Source organism: Haliaeetus albicilla, chromosome 16 (assembly GCF_947461875.1).
Source record: "Haliaeetus albicilla chromosome 16, bHalAlb1.1, whole genome shotgun sequence".
NCBI classification, from domain to species: Eukaryota; Metazoa; Chordata; class Aves; order Accipitriformes; family Accipitridae; genus Haliaeetus; species Haliaeetus albicilla.
Window position 1 is genome coordinate 1,248,823 of NC_091498.1, and position 8,001 is coordinate 1,256,823.

Here is an 8,001-nt window from a genome sequence, read left to right on the forward strand (position 1 = left end):
TTCCCAGGGATGGGGAGTTTCTGCATTGCCTGCTGCTGCCCCTCTGCAAGAGCTCCATCGGAGCCCTACTGGCCTGACAGGTCAACACTCACAGCCAGGGACACCCAGCTGTTACAGGAACTGGTCATCCTAATGGAAAGCCATTTTTAAGTTGAGTTAACCGCTCCGTCAGAAGAGCTGAGCAGGGAGGCGATTCCATACACCACACACAGGCAGGTCCCCTCAACACCTGCCTGGAGAGCCGTGAGCATCAGGACCGCAAGCACGCCAATCATTTCTAGCGGTAACGGCCTCGGTCCAGCACTCACCTACGGCTTAGAGAGAGTCCATGGGAACTGAACCACTGCAGCTGACCTCCCATTAGCGGTGAAAGCTTTATCTCACTACTACTGATGTACTTTAGGTGTTCACTGATCTGATCACTTTATTATCTCCGCTTGCCCTAAGAGTGCAATGTTGTATTCAAAACCATGTATTTATAGCTGGCTAATCACAGCTTAATTACAGAAGCTCAGCAGGTTCCTGTATGAACACTGAGTCTGAGGCAGTTCCACTAGGAAACTTTTTATGAGATAAGCAGAAGCATCAAATTACTCAAGATGTGTGAGAAAAACCTATTTAGTGTTAATTGGGACAATTACCTTTTTTCCTAATTTGCATGTGTCATGAATATTAAAAGCATAATAAAAAGAAAACACTTTCACTGGCTAACTGCTGCCCAAAGAAACAGTCTGCAGGGAAGAAGGAGAGGTGTCAAGCTCGAGGGGAGGACGGAGCCGGCAGCAGTGATGCATGCCCTCGCTGCAGCTGCCAGGAGCTTGCATCAGCCTCAGTGCATCACTGCAGGTCAGAGATAAAGGGAATCCCATGAAAACAAAGCAAAACAGACAAGACCAGCAGCACCGCCCCTCCATAGATGTTGACGGGAACCAGAGGACCTCTATTCTGTACTTCTTTAGTGCCTGTCAGAGCTGCATGAGTCCCAGCAGCTTGTACAGAAAGGCAACAGATGAGGCTGACTCAAGAAGTTGCTGCTAATGCACAACACAGCAGCAGTGAATCAGTGCCGTGTGTCAGTGACAGGCACGTCCCCCGACATTCAGCTTGCTCTTACCAGCACAGCCCCAGTAAGCCAATCTATGCTTGCATCCCAGTCGGTTGGGGTGTATCAGAGATGGAGTCACTCACATAGCCCTTGCCTGTGAGCAACGAGAGCTGTGGCTCCTTCCCACCATCTAAGAAGCAGGGAGGCCCCACCACTTTATGGCTTCTCAGCCGAGAAATCCCTTCCCCACAGAAATCGGGCAGTGCACTGGTACAGTTGCTGGAACTTTGCTGACATTAGGCAGATATTAAGTTCTGTTAAGCCAAACATCAAGCTGTATTGACCCAGAGCTAAATATTGACAGAGACGATGCAGGCGCTATCCGACTGGCTGCAGCGGTACTTCAGGGAAAACTCTTATCAGCTTTCGTGAGCCCTTCAGACGTCGGAGTTTGCACATGTGATTGGACTGACTAATGCCACTCGCAGAGTGAGCCTGTCTGACCTTCAAGGAGCTATGCAAAGCAGGATTTCCTAATTCCTTGTGACTTTCAAGCAAGGCATCCTAGAATACTATTTTTTTCTCATCTGTAGTGATTATTGTTGCTGGTGGAAACACAGCTGGGTTACGACAGTAACATACTTGGCTTTCCAAGAATGTGGGGGAAATGCCAGTGTTTTCCAAAGTACCTAAATATATTCTGGAAAGAACTTCTACTGGACATAATTACATTCAATGACATAGAAATAAACCATTACAAATTATAGGTATTTAAAACCTTTTAAAAGCTTCATTTATAAGCCTCAACGATGTTTCTAAAAGCATGCCTTAAAAAGGAGAAAGTGAGAAGGAATGGGAGATGAAATTCTTTCCCAGGGCCGTGCTGCCCCCCAGGAAAGTGAAAACCCTGCGAAGCAGCTGCTGGGAGCCGGTTGCCGGCACGGCAGGACAGGCTGTGCCCTCTGCTCCGGCAGGGTCCGGAGAGAAGGGCACAGCGACGAGACACGGCTGGCACCAGCAGCATCCCCGCAGGAGGGAACCGGCTCAGCTCCTCCAGCAGCAAGGAAGTGCCAATAAGCAGAGCAAAACACTGCGAGAGCCCATCCTCCTCTCTGTTTTCTCACGTGAGTGATGGCAAACCCATGAACTAAGATATCTCAAACTTGTCAGCTAATGCCTAACAGGGCAAGGTAAGCTAGATGGGCTTGCTGGGGTGGGGGCTGCAAACATGTACGTTCAGCTGACCTCTCTTGTGCTTTCATAATTTACCTCTACTAAAGAATCATAACAGACCTATTTACAGCAGCCATTAAATGAGGCAATATTTCAGCATTGATTTTGTCTTTCCCACTAGTGCACACAGCTTTTGATAACTCAAACCTTATGGATTTTTCTATAAACAAAAAATTAATATCTGCAGCAGAAGGGAGTGTACAACTGGTTACAGCAGTGACAATCCAGGGCCTTGTGGGTGCTGGCTGGAGCAGGGAAAAGAGGGAGAGAGAACTAATGCACTTGTGGCTTGTCTCCCTGGGGATTAACAAGCAGCCAGAAAAGGGTGTTTGAAGAACAGCAAACCATATGGCGTGATCTGTGCTGACCTTTCAATTGCCCATGAAGCACTCTTCATTTACTTTGTTTCTATTAAATTCCAACGCTCCTCAGGAGACAGTGGCTCAGTCTCCAAGGGCCCAGGCACACCAAAGGACTGCTCGAGAGCAGGAGGAGCCCAAGGATGAAGAAGGAAGCAGAGATCCTCCTTCAATGGGAATGGGAAATGTTCTTCCTCCCTCCCAGCCCCAGCCTGCTGTCACTGCTGTTAGCCATGATATGCCAACACCTATTTAAATAGTGTGCAAGCATTGCACAAGCCTTGTTCTGACTTCCTACACAGGGCACCCTGGAAGTCCCCACAAATATGCAACCGGAGCATGAGAAAAGAGTTTGTAAAATGAAGAACTCAAGTACGCACAGAGCGGGGGATGCTCTGGTTTGTCAGGGCGGGCTTTTTTTTCCTCTTATCAAGCAAGAAAGAAGGGAACTTTGATCAGGATTGCGTTTTTGCTAAGGAAGCAAGAGCTTGTTAGAGATTCACAGAAGAAAAAGCAATCAGTTCAGAGCCAGCTCGTAAACAAACTTTAAAGTCAGAAGTCCGTATCAGTGATTCACAAGAAAAAATCCTAGAGTCACCACTGCAGCTTGGAAGCAAAGCGCTCTTCTCATGTCTGATTTTGTTTGGGATTTGGCCAAGTCCTTTTGTCTCTTTTTCTGCAAACACTAAACAAACTAGGAGTGAAAACTGGAGACAGAATGAAACTACCATCTTCAAGAAACCTGCAGCCTGCAGGAATTGCTGAAGGACAAAGAGTGTCCAAGGACAGCAGTCAGGCACTTGGAGAAAAGAAAGCAGTGCTGAAGCAGGGAAGGAAGGAGAAGACAAGGAAGCCTCAACTAACAGCCTGGGGTTTGGGAAGATTCAAGTACCCTTAAGGCTTCACAGCTTTCATCTGCTGCAATAAAATAGTGACAACAGCAGTAAATTGGGACTGAAAGTCTTCATTTACACAGTTGAGCAGAGTAGACCCCAACGCCGTTGGGAGACACATTACTGACATGCAGGAGCACCCTGCAGCCAGCTCTGGCAGGGACAGGCATTAACTGGCTATTCTCTCTTCTGATACCTGCTCTCCAGGGCTCTGCTTTGCTGTGTCTCCACGTGATTGCGGACCAAAATGGTGATGGCATCTGAAGGTATTCTCCAGCCCTCTGCATCAATCTACAATCCCACATCTTATTGCTGCATTATACTGAAAACATACGTGAGAAAATGCATTTTTCCGTGCCTAGCTGGAATCTGACCATTTTAATCACCTGAGCTTGTGAACAGCACCATTGACTCCATGGGTGGCAGAAACCAGCTCCCAGTCCATGGGCACTGGTGCAGGAAATTAAGATGAATTCAGTGACTGCACACAGGGAGTGGAAAGAAAATGATACAGCCTGGTCTCATCTCATATGTCTATGGAATATTAAAAAAAAAAAAAATGTGCTAAATCTTTAAAATCCCCAGCCAGAAATGTTAGAAAAATACTCAGAGGCAAGGATTGCCAGGAGAGGCAGTACTTTTGTTAACCAGACAGCAGGGCTCCTTCCCCTGCTCTTCGCCCGAAGGCAGTATTCCCTAACCATTTCTTCGAGACCCTTTATGTATTACTCACAGTAAATCAGAGGCTCTGCTGCTGCTGAGATATAAGCTGGCAGGGCGTACGCTGCCTGCAGTGCATTTCTTCCTCAGTGCTATTAGCTAGCACTCAGCAACGCCTGGGCCACGTAGCAAGCCCTCGAAGATGAGCCTCCTTCCTTAATGCTGAGAGATCAGTGCCTCCTTCGGGCAGCAGCCCCAGCTCCTGCAGCTAATGTTAAGTGCCTGTGAACATCTGTAATCAGTGCTGCCTGGCACGGCATCCCGCATGAAACTCCTGCAGCAAGGCGTGATTTCAAACCTCTGTCAGCATTTGGCCGCGGCTTGCAGCTGCTTTGCGCCGCCTGCTTGGGCAGGCGGCTGAGCTGCAAAAGGTCAAGGCACAGCTGAGCCATCCTGCTGCCCGAACAGCCCCGAGGTCCAGCTCCCGTCACCTCTGCACTGCTGAGCTCAGCTCCCTGCTCAGATTCTAGCTCTGGCCATGGCAGCGCTGCTCGCCGTGGGGTGACTCAGCTGCAGGACTCCTACCAGCACACGTGGGTACCTCACCCCCAAACTGCAGGGCTGGTGAGAGAGCAGACACACTGAGACTGTGCACACGTGCATTACATTTTTGCTTATTAGTGTTTCTATTAGGTTGCTTGCAAACTCTGATTTTGGTATTTGGCTGGCTGGTTTAAATCACAAATCCCCTTTTTTGATAGGAATGATTGCTGGAAGAACAGTGAGATTAAATTAATAAAACAATAGTAAATTGTAAGGCAGCCATGCCATGTGCTTTTCATAAAGACAAAGGGATCAGGGAAGCTATTGCAGTAATCATAGAAAATATTTTTGTGTGTCATGACATTTGTATACTGAATTTATTGCAATGCAAAAATTACTTTTTTTTTTTTTTAAGCAAAAGAAACCAGTTCATGGGATCAGCCACTGAATGAACAAATCTTTCAACTGATTCAGACTTCACATCCCTTAACAAGGCCAAGTAGGGGCAATATAGGCTTTTACAGCTCCCCCAATTTTGGTGTCATTTTTTCTGATTCTCTGTCATTTTGTGTTAGTCTGATTCCATTAGAAGGAGTTACAGGAGAAGTAATGGGCAGATAAAGGGATCCAACCAAAATCTAATGGAGAAAACAGGGTTTCCTTCCATTAGCCAAATGGTATGACAGACAGTAATGGATTTCATACCTGACTGGTGTGAAGCTTGTATTAGACTGAGGATAATTTAGTGATAACAGTTTATCGACATATTGATGGAAGATAATGGGTAACCATCAGACACGGCCCAGGCTATGTGCATGCCCTCCTCCAGCATGTCACTTGTTACCTATTCCAGGCCCATACCTCACCAGTCTCTCTCCCTTACTTTGATTCCCATTTGCACTATCTGCCGCAGGCAAAAGTCATGATACTGTATTAGCATAACACCTTTTTACTGTTCTATAAGCAGAAGCCATCTGTAATCCATATCCCAAGAAACTGAAGGACACATTAGCTCATCTGCTATGGCTTTCTATTCTAGGAAGCAACTTGGAAGTAAGATTTCATACTAGCTCTCCCAGGAAACCTCTTTGTCAGAGGTAACAAAGAGTCACCCCCAATTTAAACTGCACTCTTGATACAAATAATACAAATTTCATTTTAAATACGAAAACTAATCTTGGTAGCTGCTCAAACAGCAGCAAGCCCAGTGCAGGACTTGGATTAGCAGTTCATGCCTTTGTAAAAGGATTAGTGGGACTCCACTGAGCTGAGGGTTAATTTGAAAATAAATTTGCATCTATAAAGATGCATAATGCAGAGTGCATGATGCTCTCCCAGGCCCATACATCCCACGTCTTCACAACTCCCTCGATTACACATGTGCTGCAAACAATGCAAGACATCAGGGATTACACTCTATCAGTGCTTTGTTCCAACAATACAGATTTCTCAAAATTACAGATTTCAATCTTCACAGTGCTGTGGGCTTCAGGAAAACAAAGAGATCCATCCCAGAAAGCATCAGCTAGAAAAAGTCTCCTATGATCTCTTTCAGACCTGCCATATAATCCTGACATGTAACATATAAAGTGAAGATACACTTGATAATTGCTGATGCTTTTTTTTTACTCCCCTGTATTTCTTTTGGAAGGCTGTTTCAGGTTCTGTCTCCTCTGACAGACTGATTTTTCATTCTCATTTTTCATCTAAAATTATTCTTGGCCCGTTTACACCCATTTGTTCTTCATTAATATTATCTGGGAGTTCAAATAGCTTTATTTCCATTTTATTTCAATTTCTTCATTGACAGCAATGATATCAGCTCTAAGTTTTGTATTTTGCTTGACCAAGGGAAGCTGAGAACTTTCAGACACTGCATGGGACCATATATATCTACACACATAACTGAGCGACAGAGAGACTAAGGAGAGTTAGGGTGCAAATATTTTCATTACATTTTAGAGAAGGTACAAATTTTCATGGGAAACCATCTATTATACTATGTTTTCCATCCAAATAAATGTGACTTTAAAAAATTATTTCAAATTGCAAATTCAACAAAATCAGGATTATTATTGTTTGCTCTCATTTAGTTTGATGGATAGGTGATTTTTGTTGTTGTTGTTGTTGGAATAATTAAAGATCTGCCTAGCATTCCACAGGCAGGCTGTGGCTGCACTGGCATTTTACATCAGTTTTTTAGTTCCTCTCCAGAGTCTCAGCTCTCTCCTGCTCACAGTCTGTGCCAAGGCATTCAGGCTGCCCATCCTGAAATCCCATGCACAGACCTGGTTTCAGCCTGCGGGACTTGTCCGGGACTCCCTCACCAAACAGGAGCAAAAACCAACCCCCAAAGCAGTGCCAGCGGAAGGGAGCTCAGCCAGGAGCATCAAGTCCCTCTGGATACGGTAGCGCTAACACCAGAGCCGTGATGCCCCTGTACCACTGCTCAGACTCAGCATGCTCAGTGGGCAGTGGGTCACGCATGGTCCCATGGGGACCAGAGAAGGAGATTATCAACCCTGCCACTAAAAGAGCAGTGACTTACAAGTGAAAACAGAGTGCCACCAACAGTTAAAATGCTTCAAGCGCTACAGGCAGCGCATGCTGCCAGCTCTTCGAGGTGGTGGCCCAGCCAAGCAGGCGCGGGAGCACCTTGGTGCTCGTAAGGCGGCCGTGCGCAAGGCAGCCGTGATCGATAGACTCGGAGCAGAGCCCTGGGAGGGTGAAGTGGTCTGGAGTGACTGATGGCTCCTTCCATCTGCAAAGACAGGCGTCCACTGTGACACCCGCAGGGCGGTTCCAGGAATCACCTAGCATGACAGACTGAAACCTGGGCAGGGGCAAACAGAGCAGCATGCATGGGGTTGGCTGGCCTTTGACAATGCTGACTGGGGAGGATGCAGTTTAAGTGCCAGATGCTCCAGACAAGGTAAGGAACGTGTCCTGTGAGCATCACCTCTGCAGGGCACATGCCCGTTGACATGGCCCAGCCACAGCTCATTTGTTGTGGGTGCTGGTCTCTGAAGCTGGCTGCACCATTCCAGCGTGGGAAGAGCACAGAGTCTGGCCATGCTCATGGGCTACAAGGAGACCCTGCAGCTGAGGAGCATGGCTAACCCCAGCCTAGCAGAGCTGATGCTGCAGAGAGGACACTAGCACATCAGGTTCATCAGTCGTCCTGATGCTGCCACAGGACTGACAAAGCTCTAACACTGCCATTGTAGCAGATAAAACGTTTCATAATGCTATGGGCCCAGTTTTCAAA

The 8,001-nt window shown here is 46.7% G+C and overlaps 1 long non-coding RNA gene across 1 annotated transcript; it reads left to right on the forward strand.

Moving 5' to 3' along the window:
- The first annotated feature begins 1,881 nt into the window (after positions 1–1,881).
- On the forward strand, positions 1,882–6,927 carry LOC138689173 (uncharacterized). The gene is made up of 2 exons (XR_011328025.1): positions 1,882–2,235; positions 2,711–6,927. It is a non-coding gene; the product is annotated as an uncharacterized lncRNA (long non-coding RNA).
- Positions 6,928–8,001: the final 1,074 nt, after the last annotated feature.